This window comes from Idiotropiscis lumnitzeri, chromosome 1, assembly GCF_059441095.1.
Source record: "Idiotropiscis lumnitzeri isolate Australia: NSW breed Sydney's pygmy pipehorse chromosome 1, RoL_Ilum_1.0, whole genome shotgun sequence".
NCBI classification, from domain to species: Eukaryota; Metazoa; Chordata; class Actinopteri; order Syngnathiformes; family Syngnathidae; genus Idiotropiscis; species Idiotropiscis lumnitzeri.
The window spans coordinates 44,455,488-44,464,389 of NC_142391.1; positions in this window are offsets into that span (position 1 = coordinate 44,455,488).

Consider the following 8,902-nt stretch of genomic DNA (forward strand, 5'->3'; position numbering starts at 1 on the left):
ACTGAGTTAACTGAGTTAAAATATTTAACTGAGTTAAAATTTTTGGGATTAATCACTTGAGTTAACGCTTTAATTTTGAGAGCCCTAATATACATATATATATATATATATATATATATATATATATATATATATATATATATATATATATATAGACGAGCAGCAGCATTTTGCACCAGTTGGAAGCGCTTGAGGGAGGACTAGCTGACTCCAATGAAAAGTGAATCACAGTAATCTAGCCTAGATGTACTATAAACACAATCAATATTGTGAGGCTTTTTGAAAAATAGTATGTTAATGTTGTAATGTTAGGATGACGGACTTTGATGTGCTGTGTGCTCACAGAGCACATCAAAGTCAGTCTTATCACAGCCCCCTGTATGCAGCAACTGTGTATTTTGCGGAGGCAAACTGGCTGCCTAGGTGTGGAGCGGTCCGCGAGAGCGATGAAATGGCCTATTCGTCACATTTTTGCAACGTGCCGCAGAGGTATGAACCACGCTTGAGTGATAGCGAGCCGTGCACACACTTCCCATTGAAAATCAGTCAGTTTGGAACGGTACTTGGATTTCATGTTTTTATCAAAGGCCCGATAATCCCACTCCTCAAGTCCGTCCTACGGTGGACGAGAAAGCACCCCCTGGCCGGCCGACCAGCGTGATGTAAAGGGCAGCCGGTTGCCTCAGCCCCACCACCATCACACCAACCAGCAGCCGCACCACGCCAATGGCGGGGCCCCCCAGCATTGTGCCGGTGTTTGGGTGGACTGCTCCTCTGTTCTACGGGTCATTCTCCAGCACAGGAGAAACCACGGCGCATGCCCGAGCACATTGCCCACTTCTTCACTTCTTCAGGAACGATATCGAGCTGCTGCAGACCTAGCTGATTATCTGATCATTTGAATCAAGGTGTGTTGCAGCAGGGAGAGATGGAAAACAGACAGGGAACCGGCCCTCGAGGAACAGGATTGAGGACCCATGATGGAGATAGATAGATAGATAGATAGTGATTGAGTTTTTTTGGGGTGGTGGGGGCAATAGCCTGGTTATTTATTAGGGGGAAAAAATGTCTTCCACTGTAATTTTCACTTTTACCACAAAGTGGCAGCAAAAGCTCACTGAGTGCTGCAATGGAGCGTTTGTGTTGACGTTTTAGCAGTCAGCAGTTATAAATACTTAATAACTCGTTAAAACAGAAATCAACAGGAGGGGGTCGGATGCTGCAGATACACCTTTTCCATATTATCTGATATCTCAAAGCAGGGTACCTACTTTGTTTGTAGACTGTAGAATAGTTCTCCAGGAATTGGGCGACAATATGTAATATAGTTGGTCTGGGAGCATCAAGTTGGTCAATTTATATTGAAAAATTCCTAAATTGGATAGATTACACAGAACTTGAGTTGCGAATTCTCTTTCTAATCTAAAATGAAAAAAAATAGTATATTTATAGTATTAATATTTCTTTGCGATTGGCTGGCAACCAGTTGAGGGTGTCCCCCCGCCTACTGCACGAAGATAGCTGGGATAGGCTCCAGCACCCCCCGCGACCCTAGTGAGGAGAAGCGGCACAGATAATGGATGGATGGATATTTAAAAGTTGTAAAAAAAAAAACCTTTCAATCAAGCCATTCAATAGCAAGATATAGAGACACACACACACACACACGCACGCACACGCCCCCTACACACACACACACGCACACGCACACGCACACACAATGATTATGACTGCAGTGGGTATAACTGTGGCACCTCATCTTACTGCAGTGTGACGTGGTGGAAATTGTGCAGAATACAGACTGCAAACTCATACTCACTGTTTTCTGTGCACCCCAGACTAGTGCTATCCTACTTCTGCACAATGGATTACAAAATCAACACATTATTGGGCAAGGGCTCTAGAGCAGCTCCTCCAGTTCTGCAGAGCTATGGGACATCTGCAATGCAGAAGTCTATATATAGCAGTGGAAGTAGAGGGCGAGAAAGAGTGAGACGGACAGACAGAAGGATGGAGAGGTGTTACGGGAGAGATAAGCAATGACACAAAGTAAATAAAATAGTTAGCCATGTATATATTTACTTTTTTTTTATCAAGTAAATCGGAAATTTCAAAATCTTTATTGAAGAATTATCTTGAGATAGGCACCCAAATGTGAATTTATAAGTCATCACATAATACTGCAAGGTCACTTGTGACACTGGTCAGTATAAATAGATGTTTCAGTCACCTAAAATAATAAGAACATATAATCAATCAACATTATAGGAGGCTTGTTATTAAACTGTAATGTCTGGCATATAGAGTATGGTTTCACCCCAAAGAGTCTCAAGAGAACATTGAGGAGGAGGATTGCAAATGCACCCCCAGCAACAACAAATCTGCTGACTGAAGGACACAAAACGGCACCAGTCCGGCAGATCAAGGGCGATTCGTCAGCATGTCATTGATCGGACCTCTGAATTTGCATTAAATCTGCTCCCTGACACTGTCCATGTCAGTATCTTCACATCACAGGCATAAGTGCATCCTTACTCTCAATGTGTCACGATTGAACATGCATCGACATGGAAAGGCCTAAACGCCATCTCAAATGGCATGATTACTTACATTTGTAAATTTATATCATAAATTGTGATGAAAACTAAAAGCTACACTAAAGCAAAAAGTGTCTACCATTGCTCACTTAAGGCCGTCCGGTTTGTGCAGAAGTCATTTTTGATAACACCTGGACTTGTGCTTTTTTCATAATGCATATTCACCCATCATATCTGGAAAACACCGACAGCATGTAAGCTGTGAATAACTCGGACACGCCAATGAAACATGCGTGATTTAGTGACTGCAGAGGCCGTTTAGAAATCTGGAATGTGCTTAAAATACATGAAAAAGATAAAAGTATTCTTTAAATTTGAAAATGTTGGACATGACATATGGACACTCAAGGGAGAAGCTACATGGTGGCCAGGGGTGACCCTGGCCACTAGCCTGGCAATCAAACCACTTTTTTTCTGCACAAAAGAAATCTGGACAGCCCGCCCTAAGCTTTAGCTCAGCCTTGGTCCAAAACGATTAAAAAAAAAAAAAAATCAAATTTGTTTGTTTCCAGTGATGTATTCTGTAACGACTAATCACGGTTCATCTGTTTTCCGAAGCTGAGCCATGTTTGTTAGCTGAGCCCTGAGCAACTGTGATGTCATTTTTAGTTGTCAGCTAGTGAAAAAATGGCCGCTTCCCGAGATGTACAAAAACTGGTGGATTTTGCTGCTTAAGTCATATTCTACTAGCGTAATATTAATCTGAGTGCCGTGTTTCAACTAGTGGGGCTGCATTGAACATATTGTAAAAAAGATTTTGGAATTGACTTCACCTGTAAAGAATCTGTCTTAAATAAAGAACATTCTAGTTTATGTCAATTAGAATGATTACTTTGTACTATCACACTACAGCAAACAGGCAATTTGGCCGAGTAGTCAATGCTTACCACACCCTCTACGCAAACAAACACACAAGGATACACACAGACTCACTATGGCTGTGATTAAGTTATCACTGGCGGTGTTGGTGGCAGCTGCAACTGCAATCCGTCTGAGCTAGGCTCATTTCTCAGTTCAGGGAGAAAGCAGTGAGGCAGGTGCTCAGATGAGGTGACGCTAACACCCAGTAGCTATCGTGCTGTTCAGCCCATAAACAAAGATGCATCGATTGCTGCCTCAGGGTTACACAGGCAGGCAGGCCCCCACTCTGCGGCAATAGTTTAGCTATCACCACTGTGTGTAAAAGGACATAAGGACATGTAACATTCAACAATTAATGCTATATTTATGTAGCAATAATCGCAAGCTGGTCCCTTTTACAAGCGTCAAGAAAGTTTGTTCATCATCCTCAACAGTGACACTGGTATGTCTAAAAGGAAACAGAAGGAGGTATATTACCTTGCCCAATCACAAGCTCGTCACACTCCAAAGCCATCATGTTTATGCTGAACTCTGGACTCCACTAACTGACCTGCGTCTGCAGACCTCGGAGTCCTACTGGGTTTATATTCAATCGGGATTTATTTAATCTATTCAGGACCCAAACGATTAACTAAATTATAGACCAGTAAAATAATTTTCAAATCTATTCTAATTGGGAGCCGATGTAAAGCCTTTAAGACTGGAGTAAAAGGTTCTGATCTCTTTGTTCTGGTCAGAACTCGAGCTGAAACATTCTGAATGACCTGCAATTATTTGATGCTCTTTTGAAGGAGTCCAGTAAGAAGACGGTTACAATAATCAAGTCTACTGGAGATAAAAGCAAGGATACGTTTCTCCTGGCCAGCTTGTAGCGTGCAACGCTTCAACCTGGATATGCTTTTCAGTTGGTAAGAGGCTAGTAAGTGACATTGTCCCGTCATTGGCAAGCTATTTTTAGAACAAACCAGTGGGTGTCAGGTTTGCTCGCCGGACGGCGAGGAGGAGGTGGACCCAGAAAGCGAGGAAGCAGGGAAACGGATAAACTTAAAGGGAATTTATTCAATGAAACAAACAAGGACAAACAACGTGGCGTGGACAAACTAAACGTGACTAAATAGAACGAAAGAAGACAAGTGACGAGGATCGTGACATAACACAAGGGACCGTGGGCTTGAGCATGGGGCATGAGCATGGAGCATGGAGCAGGAGCGTGAGCAGGAGCTTGGGCTTGAGCGAGGGCATGAGCGAGGGCATGAGCGAGGGCATGAGCGAGGGCATGAGCGAGGGCATGAGCGAGGGCATGAGCGAGGGCATGAGCGAGGGCATGAGCGAGAAGGAGGGTGGTCGTCAAAAAGTCCATAAAAGGGCGTAGCAGGAGAAATGTTCAGACGCTGAGCTGTCGGCCAGGGGTGGATAAATAGTCCGGTAATTAGGGGGAGCAGATGGGAATTAGGTGCGTGATGGTTGACAGGGAACAGGTGCGTGGCTGGTGGAGACGGAGTGCTGAGGGGAAACGCCCCTACTCAGCTGACAAACATAAACAACGTGCACATGGCAGGGAGGTGACGAAAACAATAACAAAAAACACTGACCTGACCGACACGGGTCATGACAGTACCCCCCCCCCCCCCTCAAGGGACGGATTCCAGACGTCCCAAACAACACAAATACACAGTCCAAGAACGAGGGTGGGCGGGAGGGGTCGGGAGGTGGGACCACCACCCGAGTTCGAGACCGGTCTGGCGGATGTCCGGGAGGCCAGACCAGCGAGTCCCGTCGTGGCCATTCGGGCGGACGTCCGGGAGGCGGAACCAGGGACCGCGAGCGAGACCGGTCTGGCGGATGTCCTGGAGGCCAGACCAGCGAGTCCCGTCGAGGCCATTCAGGCGGACGTCCGGGAGGCCAGATCCATGAGTCCACCCGTGGCCATTCAGGCAGACGTCCGGGCGCACCCGGGACAGGAACGTGGAGCGGGGGCTGGTCGTCGAACCCCGCCGAGACAGGAACGTGGAGCGGCGGCTGGTCGTCGAGTCCCGCCGAGACAGGAACGTGGAGCGGCGGCTGGTCGTCGAGTCCCGCCGAGACAGGAACGTGGAGCGGCGGCTGGTCGTCGAGCGTCGCCGAGACAGGGACGTGGAGCGGCGGCTGGTCGTCGAGCGTCGCCGAGACAGGGACGTGGAGCGGCGGCTGGTCGTCGAGCGTCGCCGAGACAGGGACGTGGAGCGGCGGCTGGTCGTCGAGCCCCGCCGAGACAGGGACGTGGAGCAGCGGCTGGTCGTCGAGCCCCGCTGAGATAGGGACGTGGAGCGGCGGCTGGTCGTCGAGCCCCGCCGAGACAGGGACGTGGAGCGGCGGCTGGTCGTCGAGCCCCGCCGAGACAGGAACGTGGAGCGGCGGCTGGTCGTCGAGCCCCGCCGAGACAGGAACGTGGAGCGGCGGCTGGTCGTCGAGCCCCGCCGAGACAGGAACGTGGAACGGCGGCTGGTCGTCGAACCCCGCCGAGACAGGAACGTGGAGCGGCGGCGGGGGCTGGTCGTCGAACCCCGCCGAGACAGGAACGTGGAGCGGGGGCTGGTCGTTGAACCCCGCCGAGACAGGGATGTGGAGCGGCGGCTGGTCGTTGAGCGTCGCCGAGACAGGGACGTGGAGCGGCGGCTGGTCGTCGAGCCCCGCCGAGACAGGAACGTGGAGCGGCGGCTGGTCGTCGAGCCCCGCCGAGACAGGAACGTGGAGCGGCGGCGGGGGCTGGTCGTCGAATCCCGCCGAGACAGGAACGTGGAGCGGGGGCTGGTCGTCGAACCCCGCCGAGACAGGAACGTGGAGCGGCGGCGGGGGCTGGTCGTCGAATCCCGCCGAGACAGGAACGTGGAGCGGGGGCTGGTCGTCGAACCCCGCCGAGACAGGAACGTGGAGCGGCGGCTTGTCGTCGAACCCCGCCGAGTCAGGAACGTGGAGCGGCGGCTGGTTGTTGAGTCCCGCCGAGACAGGGATGTGGAGCGGCGGCTGGTCGTCGAGCGTCGCCGAGACAGGGACGTGGAGCGGCGGCTGGTCGTCGAGCCCCGCCGAGACAGGAACGTGGAGCGGCGGCTGGTCGTCGAGCCCCGCCGAGACAGGAACGTGGAGCGGCGGCTGGTCGTCGAGCCCCGCCGAGACAGGAACGTGGAGCGGCGGCTGGTCGTCGAGCCCCGCCGAGACAGGAACGTGGAGCGGCGGCTGGTCGTCGTGCCCCGCCGCGACAGGAACGTGGAGCGGCGGCCGGTCGTCGTGCCCCGCCGAGACAGGAACGTGGAGCGGAGGCCGGTCGTCGAGCCCCGCCGAGTCAGGAACGTGGAGCGGCGGCCGGTCGTCGAAACCCGCCGAGACAGGAACGTGGAGCGGTGGCCGGTCGTCGAGCCCCGCCGAGACAGGAACGTGGAGCGGCGGCCGGTCGTCGAGCCCCGCCGAGACAGGAACGTGGAGCGGCGGCCGGTCGTCGAGCCCCGCCGAGACAGGAACGTGGGACGGGCGCAGAGCGTGCGCCGTCGGGTCGAGGACTTGAGACGGACGCAGGGCGTGCTCCACCGAAACGTGGACTTGGGGCGGACGCACGACGTGCTCCGTCGGAATGTGGACTTGAGACGGACGCACGGCGTGCTCCGCTGGAACGTGAACTTGAGGCGGACGCCCGACGTGCTCCGCCGAGACGTGAACTTGGGGCGGACGCAGGGAGTGCTCCGCCTGAACGTGGACTTGACCTTGAGACGGACGCAGGGCGTGCTCCGCCGGGACATGAGCTTGAGGCGGACGCAGGACGTTCTCCGCCGGGACCTGAACTTGGGACGGACGCAGGGAGTGCTCCGCCTGAACGTGGACTTGACCTTGAGACGGACGCAGGGCGTGCTCCGCCGGGACATGAGCTTGAGGCGGACGCAGGACGTTCTCCGCCGGGACCTGAACTTGGGACGGACGCAGGGAGTGCTCCGCCGGAACGTGAACTTGGGGCGGACGCGGGACGTACGCCGCCGGGACGTGAACTTGGGACGGACGCAGGGCGTGCTCCGCCTGAAATTGAACTTGGGACGGATGCGGGATGTGCTCCGCCTGAACGAGAACTTGGGCCGGACGCACAACGTGCTCCGCCGGAACGTGAACTTGGGACGGACGCACGACGTGCTCCGCCGGAACGTGAACTTGGGACGGACGCACGACGTGCTCCGCCGGAACGTGAACTTGGGACGGACGCACGACGTGCTCCGCCGGAACGTGAACTTGGGACGGACGCACGACGTGCTCCGCCGGAACGTGAACTTGGGACCGACGCACGACGTGCTCCGCCGGAACGTGAACTTGGGACGGACGCACAACGTGCTCCGCCTGAACGAGGACTTGGGACGGACGCAGGGTCTGCTCCGCCTGAACGTGGACTTGGGGCGGACGCGGGACATGCGCCGCCGGAACAGGGACTTGAAGTGCCGGAACGGGACTCAGCAGCTGGCGAGGAGCCGGAACGGGACTCAGCAGCTGGCGGGGCGCCGGGACGGGGCTCGGCAGCTGGCGGGGAGCCGGGACGGGGCTCAGCAGCTGGCGGGGAGCCGGGACGGGGCTCAGCAGCTGGCGGGGAGCCGGGACGGGGCTCAGCAGCTGGCGGGGAGCCTGGACGGGACACTGCAGCTGGCGGGGAGCCGGGACGGGGCTCAGCAGCTGGCGTGGAGCCGGGACGGGGCTCGGCAGCTGGCGGGGAGCCGGAACGGGGCTCAGCAGCTGGCGAGGAGCCGGAATGGGGCTTAGCAGCTGGCGAGGAGCCGGGACGGGGCTCAGCAGCTGGCGGGGAGCCGGGACGGGGCTCAGCAGCTGGCGGGGAGCCGGGACGGGACGCTGCAGCTGGCGAGGAGCCGGGACGGGACACTGCAGCTGGCGAGGAGCCGGGACGGGACGCTGCAGCTGGCGAGGAGGCGGCGTGGTCTGCAGCAGCTGACGTGGAGGCGGCGTGGTCTGCGGCAGCTGACATGGAGGCGGCGTGGGTTGCTGCAGCTGACGAGTAGCCGGGACGGGACGCTGCAGCTGGCGAGGAGGCGGCGTGGTCTGCAGCCGCTGACGTGGAGGCGGCGTGGTCTGCAGCAGCTGACGTGGAGGCGGCGTGGTCTGCAGCAGCTGACGTGGAGGCGGCGTGGTCTGCAGCAGCTGACATGGAGGCGGCGTGGGTTGCTGCAGCTGACGTGGAGGCGACGAGGGTTGCTGCAGCGGACGTGGAGGCGGTATGGTCTGTGCCGCTGACGGGGAGGCGCGAGGGACCGAGACTAGGGGTGCTGGTGAACGTGAGCTATGACGCGCAAGGGGGACGTGACCAGGTGCTGAAACCGATGGGGGACGAGGTGTACGTGAACTGTGAGACGCAACGGGAACGTGACCAGGTGCAGAATTTGACGGGGGAAGAGGTGAACGACGTGGCTGTGACTTGCGCGACT